Source organism: Dipodomys spectabilis, unplaced genomic scaffold (assembly GCF_019054845.1).
Source record: "Dipodomys spectabilis isolate Male_0828 unplaced genomic scaffold, ASM1905484v1 ptg000081l, whole genome shotgun sequence".
Classification (NCBI taxonomy): Eukaryota; Metazoa; Chordata; class Mammalia; order Rodentia; family Heteromyidae; genus Dipodomys; species Dipodomys spectabilis.
In genome coordinates this window covers 22,178,196-22,192,204 of record NW_024870758.1, presented here as the reverse complement: position 1 = coordinate 22,192,204, position 14,009 = coordinate 22,178,196, and positions in this window count along the sequence as shown.

Below are 14,009 nucleotides of genomic sequence, written 5' to 3'. Positions count from 1 at the left end.
GTTTAATCGATATGTAACCAATTTTTTTTTATCATTTTATTATGAGTACTTATACCTGATCTGATCATTTTATTAAGTCTGCAAAATTTCTCAGAGGTATAAAGTGAGCCACAATAGAGGAAATGTTTTAATCTCCTTTGGTACATTCACATTATTTCTCAGAACCATCGTTTCATTGTTTTAATTATAATGCATATTTTGTTGTAATAATACAATCTGGTCTATCATTAAATTTAACCCTGGCTGTCCTAAGCAATAGCTATGAATGCATTTGGCAAGTATTTTAGCTTCAATATCCTCATCTGGGAAAGAATGATAACTGTAGTACTATTCTCATGGTTGATATGAAATTAACCTCATTTAGTGCATTACCTAGCTTATTCTGATTATAGTCTCAGTAAAGGCTTGTAGAATTCAACCAAAAAAGACTATATTTTCTAGTCTTAGTTCTGCCATTCAACCATTCTGTCTCTTTGGACAAGGCCGCTATACTTTGTAGGCCTTAGCTTTTCATCTGGAAGTAAAGGGAGTTAAATAAGAAGACTACTGTTTTGTAAATTCAGCAGCTAACATGTTTTTAAGGGGAGACAGAATAGATGAAAGAGAAAAAAAGACAGATATCATTGATTGTATTGTCTGTTAGAGGTTCTAAAGATAGTATGGATTTATTAAAGAGGGACATATTGTTATTGGGTTTTGTGTGCTTAATACTTTGTACTACACCTCTTGGCTTGTTGTTTTAATTAGAAAATTTGGAAATATTTCTTGATTCCTGCTCTAAGTCCTCTCTGTCCTTTTCCTACTGTAAGTCCTTTTTTTTTCTAAAGGAACATAGAAATGATTCATATACTACCCTTTCTTCTACTACATTTAAGTCTCAAAACAATTGAGATTTTTTTCATCTATTTAAAAAAGTGTAGGTGGTTGAAGCAGAAATAAAAGAGAGTATTCTAGTTGTCTAAGGAGTTACCTTATTGTCTGTCAAAGTTCCTTCTGTTACACACACAAGCAGACATGTACATACATGTGTGGATGCATATGCACACATGCATACACACACACACACACACACACACACACACAGCTTCTAGAATGCGAAGCAAACATGGACGGTGAGGCACGTCTCATCATTGCTTCCTGTTGGCCCTTCCCAGCCGAATCACTCACTGTGTTCAAAGACAAATTCCCTACAGGTGGCAGAGTTAATCCAGGCAGCAGATGGAGAACAGACTGGAGGGAGGACTATTTAGTGAACACTAAGGGAAAAGCTTTCCCTGGAGCTGTTCCTTTTGGAACAGCTTAACACCTTTATCCATTCAGTTGGATTGAGTTGGTGCCTCTCTAGTTCTCTAGCCCTGAGAAATGAATGGAGAGGCAAATGCACTAGCTTCCAGCAGTAGTGTGTGGGCAGAAGAATGAGGGAGTGGGAAAGCTCTGAGAAGGAGCTGCTTTCTGTTAAAGGCACAGAAGGAAGGAATGTGACCAGGGTTTGGTGGGATATGAGGTCAGGAGATCTACCAGAACATGCAGGACCTCGAAGGAGTTTGGCTAAGATGTTTAGAATTTATTCAAAGGTGAAGGGAAATCTCATGTACTTTCTTTCCCCCATACATTACACAAAATTCCAGCCCCAGGGCTGGGAAGGTGGCTCAGTGGTTGAGCGCTTGCCTTGCATGCCTGAGGCCCTGGGTTCAATTCCTCAGCACCACATAAGCAAAAAGAAAAAAAAAAAAAAAAAAAAAGACTGGATTTCTAGAACAAAATTCCAGCCCCAAACAAGTTTCCTTTCTATTGTCCTAAAGCTTTTTCTAGCCCTGCAGAGTCTGTTGTCTACACCAAAGGGCAAGAGTTAGATTGAGTCCACTTGTAGCCTGAGTGGACACCCAGAGTGTTAGAGTTAGGGGAAGAGAAAGGAGCACTGTTGTTTGTTTACTTTGAATTTTGATTAAATATTTGGTTTTGTAATGTAACTGTGTTCCTGTTGAGGGGGGAGGATAAGAGTAACAAATGGCAGAAGAGAAACTAATTAGACACTAAGCTGCTACTTTAGAAAGAGAAGATTCTAACTGCACAAAGCAATGCCTGTCACTTCCATAAAAATTAATGGCCTGTGATTGCATTCTAACTTTTACTGAATTATTTGTAGTTTTCTTTCTTTGTAGATAACTTTCTGATAAATTTTCTTTCACTGGGTCTGGGAAGATGGCTCAGTGGTAGAGTGCATGCAAGGCCCTGGATTTGATTCCTCAGCACCACATAAGCAGAAAAAGCCGGAAGTGACACTGTGGCTCAAGTGGTAAAGCTCTAGCCTTGAGCTAAAGAGCTGAGGGACAGAGCCCAGGCCCAGAGTTCAAGCCCCATGATCAAAAAAAAAAAAGACAAAATTTTATTTCATTGATAGAAAATGATGAAAAACATGAAATGGTATAAAAGTATATATAGCAAATCCAATTAAACAAAATAAATTCTTAAAGCTGTTAATGAACACCAGATATCCAGTGGCTATACCAATAATTTCCACCCAGAAGAATACACACGAGTTTATGGACCTATAAAATAATGTTATTATCAAGAAGATGTAATTGACCTCTTAAAATACTCAGTGAAATTTTGATATTTTTAGTTTACCAAATAATATGCAAAATATATTACTGTATATCAAATTTGTGGGAAAGATTCAAGCCTTATGTTACATAAAATCATTTCTATCCCTACCAGCAACAGGCTTTCTATTCTTTTTTTTTTTTTTTTTTTAAATTTTATTTTATTTTATTTGAGAACATACTGTACAGAGGGGTTATAATTACATGGGCAGGAAAATGCATACATTTCTTACCAAGCATTGCAGCCTCCTCCTTTGTTTACCCTTCACCTCCCTTCCCAGCCTCCCCCCTCCCCCCCACCCAATCATACCCCCCCTCACCCCCCTCCGACATTGTAAAGCTGGTTTTGACATGACATTTTGTACTTCTCATTGTTGCAACAGGTCCACCTGAATCCTTAAACGACTTGTTTGTCCCCATCTCCTCCACATGTTATACTGACATCAAATATAGTGAAAGCAGGGGTTACACTGTGGGGGAGGGACATACAAAGCAACCAAGAAATAATCTTATAAATGCGTTAGAAACAAATGCATGAAAGAAACAAAAACATTAAAATACATATTTGAGGGTTCGTTTTCCTAACATCACATTATCTGACTTTTTCCGCTTGACTCATACCTATATTAGGTATTGCAAATAAGGGAAACCATGGGACCTATGTTTCTTTGGGCCTGGCTTACTTCACTTAATATATTTTTTTCCAAGCCTTTCCACTTCCTAACAAATGGGGCAATGTCATTCTTTCTGATGGAGGCATAGAATTCCATTGTGTATATATACCACATTTTCTTGATCCATTCATCTATTGAGGGGCATCTGGGTTGGTTCCATATCTTAGCTATGGTAAATAATGATGCAATAAACATAGTTGTGCTGGTAGCTTTAGTGTGGTCTTTTTTGTAAACATTAGGGTAAATGCCCAAAAGTGGAATTGCTGGGTCATAGGGGAGTTCTATGTGAAGTCTTTTGAGGAACCTCCATACTGCTTTCCAAAGTGGTTGAACAAGTTTACATTCCCACCAACAATGAAGTAAGGTTCCTTTCTGTCCACATCCCCTCCAGCATCTGTTGTTGTTAGAGTTCTTGATTTTTGCTGTTCTAACTGGAGTGAGGTGATATCTCAATGTTGTTTTGATTTGCATTTCTTTTATGGCTAGGGATGTTGAACATTTCTTCATGTGTCTATTGGCCATCCTTCTTTCTTCTTCAGAGAAGCTTCTCTTTAAGTCTTTCGCCCACTTACTTATTGGGCAGTTGTTTCTTTGAGGATTTGTTGTTGGGTGGTTTAATTTTTTGAGTTCCAAGTATATTTTAGATATGAGACCCTTGTCCGTTGTATGGCTAATAAAGATCTTCTCCCAGTCCGTGGGCTTTCTATTGATCTTGCTACCTATGTCATTTGCCCTGCAGAAGCTCTGCAACCTTATACAATCCCGTTTGTCCAACCTTACTTTGATTTGTTGTGTTTCCGGGTCTCTATTCAGAAAATTTCCGCCTGAGCCAAGGAGACCCAGGGTTTCTCCTATTCCATCCTGTAATGTTTTCAGAGTGTCTGCTTTGAGTTCAAGGTCTTTGATCCATTTGGAGTTGATTCTGGTGCAGGGTGATATATAAGGATCTAGCTTTAGTTTTTTACATGTAGTTAACCAGTTTTGCCAGCACCATTTACTGAAGAGGCTGTCTGTCTTCCATTCTATTGTTTTAGCTCCCTTATCGAAGATTAGATGGCTATAGGTCTGTAGGTTCATTTCTGGGTTTTCAATTCTATTCCATTGGTCCTGAGGTCTGTTCTTATGCCAATACCAAGCTGTTTTGATTACTATGGCTTTATAATAGAGTCTGAAATTTGGTATTGATATTCCTCCAGCCGTGTTCTTTCCGTTGAGGAGAGTTTTTGCTATTCGGGGTCTTTTATTGTTCCATATAAATTTTTGGATTGCCTCTTCTATTTCCTTGAAGAATGAGGGTGGAATTTGGATAGGTATTGCGTTGAATTTGTAGATAGCCTTGGGAAGTATTGCCATTTTCACAATGTTAATCTTTCCAATCCAGGAGCATGGGAGGTTTTGCCATTTTTTAAGTTCTGTGTTGATTTCCTTTTTCAAGATTTTAAAGTTTTCATCATAGAGGTCCTTCACTTCTTTAGTTAAGTTAATTCCTAGGTATTTTATTTTTTGTGGGGCTATTACAAATGGAGTTGCTTTCCTAATTTCAGCCACACTTTTCTCATTGTTGGCATACAGAAAAGCCATTGATTTTTGGGGGTTAATTTTATAACCTGCTACTTTGCCAAAGTTTTGAATCAGCTTGATTAATTTGGGAGTGGAGTCTATGGGATTCTTTAAATACAAGATCATGTCATCTGCAAAGAGGGAGAGTTTTATTTCTTCTTTCCCTATTTGGATCCCCTTTATGTCTGCATCTTGTCTTATTGCTGTAGCTAGGCATTCTAATACTAGATTGAAGAGAAGTGGAGAGAGTGGGCATCCTTGTCTTGTTCCTGAGTTAAGAGGAAATGGCTTTAGTTTTTCACCATTGAGTATAATGCTGGCTGTAGGTTTGTCATATACAGCCTTTATTGTATTGAGGAATGTTCCATGGATTCCTAATTTTTCCAAAACCTTCATCATAAAGGGGTGTTGGATCTTGTCGAATGCTTTTTCTGCATCTATTGAGATAACCCTGTGGTTCTTATTCTTGCTCCTGTTGATGTGATGAATAATATTAATTGATTTGCGTATATTGAACCAGTTTTGCATCCCTGAAATGAATCCTGTTTGATCGTGGTGTATGATTTTTTGGATGAATTGTTGAAGTCGATTGGCCAAAATTTTGTTGAGAAGTTTTGCATCAATGTTCATCAAAGAAATGGGTCTATAGTTCTCTTTCTTTGATGAGTCCCTGCCTGGTTTTGGGATGAGGGTTATGATGGCTTCATAGAATGTGTTCGGTAGTGAGCTTTCTCTTCCAATTTCATTGAAGAGTTGGAGGAGAATTGGTGTGAGCTCTGCTTTGAAGGCCTTGTAAAATTCCGCTGTAAAACCATCTGGTCCTGGACTTTTCTTAGCTGGGAGGTCTCTTATTGCTGTTTCTATTTCAATGCTTGATATGGGCCTGTTAAGATAGTTTAACTCATCTTGGTTTAGTTTTGGCATGTCAATATTTGCTAGGAAGAGGTCCATTTCTGTCAAGTTCTCAAACTTATTAGCATACAGTTTTGAGAAGTATTCCCTTATAATGTTCTGAATCTTGGTTGTTTCCGTGGTGATGTTTCCATTCTCATCTCTGAGTTTATTAATTTGGGTGTGTTCTCTTCTTTTTCTGATAAGATTTGCTAAGGGTCTGTCAATTTTGTTAAGTTTTTCGAAGAACCAACTCTTTGTTTTGTTGATTCTTTCTATAGTTTTTTTGGATTCTAATTCATTTAATTCTTATTTAATTTTGATTATTTCTTTCCGTCTACTGGATTGGGGTTTATCTTGCTGCTCTTTTTCAAGGAGGTTTAGATGCGTCATTAAATTGCTAGTTTCAGATCTCTCCAATTTGTTGATGTAGGAGCTCAGAGCTATAAACCTGCCTCTGAGTACTGCCTTTGCTGTGTCCCAGAGGAGCTGGTATTTTGTGTGTTCATTTTTGTTGAATAGCATGAACATTTGAATTTCCTTTCTAATCTCTTCGATGACCCACTCATGATTCAGCAGTGTGTTGTTCAGCCTCCATGTGATACCGGACTGTCTTTGGTGGCTTTTGGTGTTGAGTTCTAATTTTATTCCCTTGTGGTCAGAGAGAATGCAAGGTATAACTTCAATGTTTCTGAATTTAGACAAGTTTGCTTTGTGGCCTAAAATGTGGTCTATTTTAGAAAACGTTCCATGTGCTGCTGAGAAAAACGTGTATTCTGATGCTGCTGGGTGAAATGTTCGGTAAATGTCTGTTAAGTCTAGTTGATCTATGCAGCTGTTTAGATCTGCGGTTTCTCTGTTGAGTTTTTGCCGAGTTGATCTATGTAGTGGGGAGAGTGGTGTGTTAAAATCCCCAACAATTAATGTCTTTGGATCTATATGTGATTTGAGGGAAAGTAGTGTTTCTTTGATAAATTTGGGTGCTCCATTGTTTGGCGAATAGATATTTAGAATTGTAATATCCTCCTGAAGGAGAGATCCTTTAATTAGTATGTAGTGACCTTCTTTATCTCTTTTCACGAATTTTAATTTGAAGTCTATTTTATCCGATATTAGGATTGCAACTCCCGCCTGTTTATGCGGTCCGTTTGCTTGGTAGATTTTGTTCCAGCCTTTAACATTGAAAATGTGTTTGTTTTTACGGGCAAGATGTGACTCCTGCAGGCAGCAGATAGAAGGGTCTTGTTTTTTAATCCAACTAGACAGTCTATGTCGCTTAATTGGAGAGTTCAGTCCGTTAACATTAAGAGATAGGACTGAGAGGTATTTGGGAGTTCCTGCCATGTTATCTACCTTCTTGGGGGCTGCGAAATTGGGTTCTTCCTATGGTTCTTGGATTCTCAGTTTGGGTGCAGTTTCTTGGCCTTTATTGCGGTCTTGTTGATTTTCTATGTGTAGGACATCTTTAAGAATCTTTTGTAGGGCTGGTTTGGTGGAGATGTATTGTTTCAATTTTTCTTTGCTATGGAAGGTTTTTATTTGGCCTTCAGTTATGAAGGAGAGTTTAGCTGCGTACAGTATTCTTGGTTGATAGTTGTTTGTTTTTAGGGCATGGCATACATCATTCCAGGCTCTTCTTGCTTTGATTGTCTCTGCTGAGAAATCTGAGGTGATTCTAATTGGTTTCCCTTTATAAGTGATTACCCTTTTCTCTCTGACAGCTTTAAGGATCTTTTCCTTGTTCTGAGTTGATCCTGTGTGGATTATAATGTGGCGGTGGGATGTCCTATTCTGGTCTGGTCTATTTGGGGTTCTAAAGGCTTCTTGTATCTGGACAGGCCTATCTTTTTGCATGTTTGGGAAGTTCTCTGCTAGGATCCTGTTAAACAAATTTCCTAGACCGTTAACTTCTGTTTCTAGGTCCTCCTCTACACCCATTATCCTTAGATTAGGCCTTCTGATGGTGTCTTCCAGATGTTGGATAGATCTATCATATTTCTTGGACTTGTCTTGGATGGCTGTATGTTCTTTCTCTATAATATCTAGGCTGTCTTCAATCCCTGAGATTCGATCTTCTGCATGGTCTAACCTGCTGTCAAGACTCTCTACTTTGTTTTTTATCTCTTTTCCTTCTAGTTGGTCAGCTTTGATGGCTTCAAGTTCTTTGTTGAAGCTCTGTTTTAGGTCTTGTATGAATTTCTTTACTTCCTTAATTTGGTGTTCAGTGTTTGTCCTCAAATCGCTTAGTTGATTGGTTATGGCTTCTTTGGGCTCCCATTCCTTCTGTTGGGTTCCATTCAGCATTCCCTTTGTGGTCTCCCTGACTTCCTTCAGCTCTTTGTTAATTGATTCCATGAATGCCTTTAGTGATCTTTGTGTGTTCTCTACCTGGTCTCTCAATTCCTGTATTACTCTTTGATTAGCTTCCTCCCGTTTGTGGGATTCCTGCAGATCTCTTTGAGTGTTCTCAGCCTGCTCACGCCATTCCTCCCTTTCTCTTTGAGTATTCTCAAGTTGTTCACGCAAATCCTGTATCAGTTTTTGAGTAGCTTCCTCATGCTTATGATATTCCTGTATAAACTTCTGGGATGCCTCCTCTCTCTCCCTATCATGCTCATACAGAGTCCTTTGTATGTTGTCAAACTTTTCATTTATCATGTTTGCCACCAGTGTTTGTAGAGCTGTTTGGGAACTCTCCTCTGGATTATTCATTATCTGTTCTAACCCCTGATTATCAAGATTGGGAATTGAGATACCCAAATTTGCCATTTTTCTTGTGTTTTTCCGGCTTACTCTGCCCATTTGAGATGAAGATAGCACCAGTTTTGTGCTAGAACACTATCTTAAGGCAACCATCAACCAAAGTTTGCATTTGTACAGTCAGTAGTCTACAGATACAATCTAGTTCAACAGATACATCTATTCGACATCAAACAACTATATGTTAAAGGGCTTCGAACTGCAGAGAAGAATTTGGAAAACCAGAAATTATTAGGGTTAGGGAGAGATGTGGGTAAAAAATAGGAATAGATTGGTGTGGGGAGGCACAGGGAGAGTTAACTATGTCCTAATCACAATGCAGGAAATAGGTTGGGTAGGATGCAAGTAGAGAGAGAGAGAAAAAGAAGGGAAAGGGGAATGAAAAGAGACCAGAAAAAAAAAGAAACGTAAAAATTAATGTTATTTTAGAGATTAAAGGACCATCTATTTATAGAGGAATATGAATATGTTGAGAGAAAGGGAGGGACATAGAGGAGATGTGAAAAACTTTAAAAAAATGCTTAAAATATTATATAGGTATAAAGAGGTAGTACTGCTATTAATGAATTTAAGTCTCAGAGGTTTTGAATTGAGTAATAAGTTTGTGGATTAAGTGTGTACACAATGGGGGATAGGGTCTACTGGTTAACTACGGGTTTATCTGAGGATGTGCAGGACAAGAGTTAAGTCATATAAAGAAGAACAAAGAGGAAAAGATGGAAAGGATAGGAGAGTGAGAAGAAAAGATCAGAAATTCAGTAGAGCTAGACAAAAGACAAAAAGATAATTAAGAATGAAAGAAAAAGAGAAAGAAGACAAGAAAAGAAAGGAAAACACACATTCACGTATTCCTAAAATAAAAATTATAAGAGGAGAAAGAAAAAAAAAAAGTTAATGGAAAACAATTATTTTTTCAGAAGAGGCAAAAATTAAAGATTAATAAAAGTTTTAGAAAAGCAAAAAAATTTTTTTTTTATATATATAAGGTAACAAAAGACGAAAAAAAAAACAAAACAAAAAAAGAAAAAAGAAAAGAAGAAGAAAAAAAAAATTCTTTGATTTTTTTTTTTTTTTTTGGGAGGGGTGGGAAGAGTCCTGTATCTCCCTTTTGTCTGTTACCAGAGTGTGGTTGGAGTCTCTGGTAGGCTTGAGGTCCTGTGGCTTGATTGGTTTCTTAAGTCAGTTTGTTGGAACAGGCAGAAAAATGCTCTGCTTTACCCAAGATTTTGAGATTCCCCCTCCCAGGTTAGTTTACTGGGAGGGTGATCTGCTTTGAGAATCACAAAAGAGGGGGATGCAGTGATGAGGCTAGGTTCTGGGTAGAGTTGAGGCCTTTCAACAAACAGTAGCTTTTCCCTGGGGCTATTTTGTGATAAAAAAACTCACAGCACCCAGCCTGGAGCCATTCTCAGGGTTTCTGTTTTTCAATTGATTGTGGTGGCTGCTAGAGGGAGGGGCAGCCTCTGGCTCTGGTTACCCGGTGAGGAGAGCCACTCCAATGGCTGGCGCCTGAGCTGGGTGACTTTTCCCTGGATGGAACTGAGTCTGTGAGGTCACTTCGGCGTTAAGTTCTTGTGACCTGCTAAATGACTCGTTTTATTCCAAGGCCTGAGCTGGAGCTAGCCGCTCCTCCGAGCTTTGTCGGTATCCAAGATGGAGATCACAGGTGCTGGGTGGGGGGAGGGGTGGCCTTCCCTCCTCTGCTCCCTGGGAAGGAGTGAGGAAGTGGGGCTTCTACTCACGCCGAGTCTTGGATCCTGGGTCGTCTCTGGTCTGCAAAGTGCAGGATGAAGTTGTCCGCTCCTTGTCGGTTCTTGCTGGTGTTGAGTAGAATCCGCTCGTCTGCGTCTGGCTCCTTTGTCCCGGACTGTGTCTCAGGTATGCCCCTGCGGCGGTGGACGCCGCTGCGACCCTGCCGCCGCAGCGGCAGCTGCTCAGATGTGTCTGCTTGGCTTCCCCTCTCTTGACTAACTCTCTGTCCTGTGATGGCACACTTGGTGTGATTCTCTGGCTTGGGACTGTTCACTGGAACTCTGAAACTGTTTTCTATGCAAGAGCTTGTTCAGATTCCAGCTTCTCCTCCGCCATCTTCCCGGAACCTCTACTCTTTTTTTTAAGGTCTATATATTCTCGTGTATGTGATATTTCTTTAAGAACAGAGCATAGCCAAGAGCATGTGGCTCAGCCTGTAATCCTAACTGCTCTGGAGCCTAAGATCTAAGGAAGGTGATTCAAAGCCAGCCAGGACTGGGAAGTCTATGAGACTGTTATCTCCATTTAATCACAAGGAGTAAAGCTGTGATTTAAGTGGTAGAACACTAGCTTTGAGGGGAAAAATATCCTCAGGGATAATACCTAGGCCCTAAATTCAAAGCCCAAGATGACTCCCTGGCCCATAAAACATAAATGGAATTATGGGATCAGACCAGACATATTACTATTTTCCCATTTTGTCTTAAAGATCTTTATCAGCAAATGAATATTTGTTTTATATCTTTTTAATGGGCACATCTAATATATATTTAAACTTATACTTTTCTGAAATTACAAATAATTCTACATTAACTATTCTTATATAATTTTTGCATAGGTAGGAGTAATTTTGTAAGAGTACTTCTTAAAGATAGAATTACTGATATAACCCTTTAAATTTTTATGTTAATTATTCTATCAATAGAGTTTTATTGATTTTGTATTCCTACAAAAAGTGTTTAATTTCCCACTCTCTTGCAATTTTGCTAATACTGGTCATTACCAATTTAAAATTTTTGTCCATTTGGTAGAAATACATGAGTATTTCTTTTAATTTTTACTGTCTTGATTACATATACAGATGAACATGATTTAACATATTAATAATTTGTATTCTTCTATAGATTACATGTTTATAGCTTTTGTACACCTAAAATACTTTTCTAAGAAGCATATGTTTAAGCACTCTGTTATAACCAGTAGGCAATTGTCTATCGCAATTTCTTATTGTCGCTTCATTTCACTTCTGTATTTTATAGCTTTTATTGAAAGCTATTAGAAGTTTTTCGTATTATGTTGTTAATATTCTCTGGGCTTTTATATATTACTTAAGAAAACTCTTCTCAGCCTTATCATGCTAAAATATTCTACATTTTCTATTATTCTTTTATACATTCTAGAAGTTTGCTGTTAAGCTATCTGTTGTTTGATAATATATTCTGGTGAGAAGGTAAGAGTTAATTTCTTTCTCAAATGGTCACAATCTTATTTATTGGAGGATCTGTTCTTTTCCTAATGTGTTGGAATAATTATATTGAAAATGCATGGATATGTTTAGGAGAGTACTCATTTCACACTATAATTTGTCAATATTTTTTATTGATCTCTTCTATTTGACAATACAGCTTTAAGTCCTATAATATAATTTGATGTTCAATCAAGCATAGTTTTGCAATGCATACTTTCACTTCCATATTCCCAATTATTATTATCAAATTCTCTTTGCTTGTTTTACATGCTTTCTCTCTAACATGTCTATAATTATGGGTGTGAACATTCATAAACAATGAAAAATTATGGACACTTTGAGTTGTAGAGCATTGAATATTGTAGAACATTTGAAGATAATTAGCATTTTTAGAAAAGGACTTCTATTCATACAGAAATGTCCCTAGCCTGTTCTTTAGCCAGCACATTAAAATCTTAAAAGTACTTGCATAACTCCACAAATATCTTACCTTTAAAATAAAAAAGTAGTTGTGGGCTGAGAATGTGGCTCAGTGGTAGAGTGCTTGCCTAGCATGCATGAAGCCCTGGGTTTGGTTCCTCAGTACTACATAAACAGAAAAAGCCAGGAGTGGCACTGTGGCTCCAGTGATAGTGGTAGAGTGTTAACCTTGAGCAAAAAGAAGCTCAGAGACAGTACCCAGGCCCTAAGTTCAAGCCCCAGGACTGGAAAAAAAAAATAAAACAAAAAAGTACTTGCTGAGTCCATTCCTGTTTTATGATGATAATAGCTATTTTGATGTTTCTTTTCTCTACTAGTATGTCTTTTCATAGTAATATAATTATAATATGATGTGTGAATCAATATGATATGTGAATCAATATTATATATCAATAAATACAATAATTATATTACATTGTATATAATATATACATTATTACATTTAATTAAGAAATTTTGTTTTCTGTGATTAATTGGAGATAAGAATCTCATGGACTTCCCTGTTTGGGGCTGGCTTCAAACCACAATCCTCAGATCTTAGCCTCCTGAGTTGCTAGGATTACAGGTGTGAACTACAAAAAGGATCAGAGGGGCAGTGCCAGAGTTCAAGCCCCTGGGTTCAAGCTCCAGGAATGGAAAAAAATTGATATCTTGTTTTATGTTTTATTATTCTACCTCTATATTTATTTATTTATTTATTTGGTGGTGGGTTGGTCGTGGTGCTTGAATTCAAATCCTGGGCTCTGTCCCTGAGCTCTTTCACTCAAGGATAGCATTCTTCCACTTTCAGCCATGGTGTCACTTACTGTGTTCTGGCAGTTAATTGGAGATAAGAGTTTCACGGACTTTCCTGCCCAGGCTTCGAATGGTGATCCTCAGATCTCAGGTTCCGGAGTAGCTAGGATTATAGGCATGATCCACTGGAGCCCAGCCATTTTGAATTTTATACACAAAGTATGTATTTTCTTTTTGAGATTAGCAGCAGCTTTTGCTGATGAGGCTGGCCTCTCTGAGCCTCATGAATTGCTAGAACCACAGAGATGTAATACTGTGTCAGCTAAAGTCTGTTTTTTTAAGACTTGAAAAATCTTTGTGAAAGTCTCTGATTTCAATATATCCTGGTTCTCTTTATAACTTTATATCTCTTGTTGATATGGAATCCATGATGGCCAAGGTCATCAGAGCCTTCCTTCTTAGGATAATGAAATATTTGCATTTCTGTATTTGGTGTTAAATTTAGTAGTCATTTATCAGATTTTCTTGATTGTTTTTTTTTTTCTTCTAGCTTACTTGAATATTTATTGCTTTGATATCTACTGTATTTAATTTCTTCTTTAATCCAGAAATTGAGTTATTTTTATTAATATTTTTATATGCTAGTGTTAAACTGTCCTTATATTTTTGGACTACATACAATTTGAGAGGCATTATTTTTAATGCACTGATGGATTCAATTAAATATTTTCACTAGCATGTTTATTTAACCATAATAAGTGAGATTGGTCCTCCCTCCCTCCCTCCCTCCTTCTCTCCCTTCTTCCTTCCTTCCCCTCTCTGTCCAGTATTGGATCAGGTTAATTATCAATATAAATAACTTACTTTGTCCTCTTGGATTTCCTTGAAAATACTGGTAAAAAAAAAATCCATATCTCATAATCTTCCAAAGGATAAATCTTTACCTATTTTTTGAAATTTTCTATAATTGTTGTTTACATACACACTCATATTGTGCCTAAATGGCTGAAGTCTCAACCTTCCTCAGAAAGGCAGCTCCACATCACAGCACAATTCTCTGAATGCAAATGTAGCTTGATTCAGTTC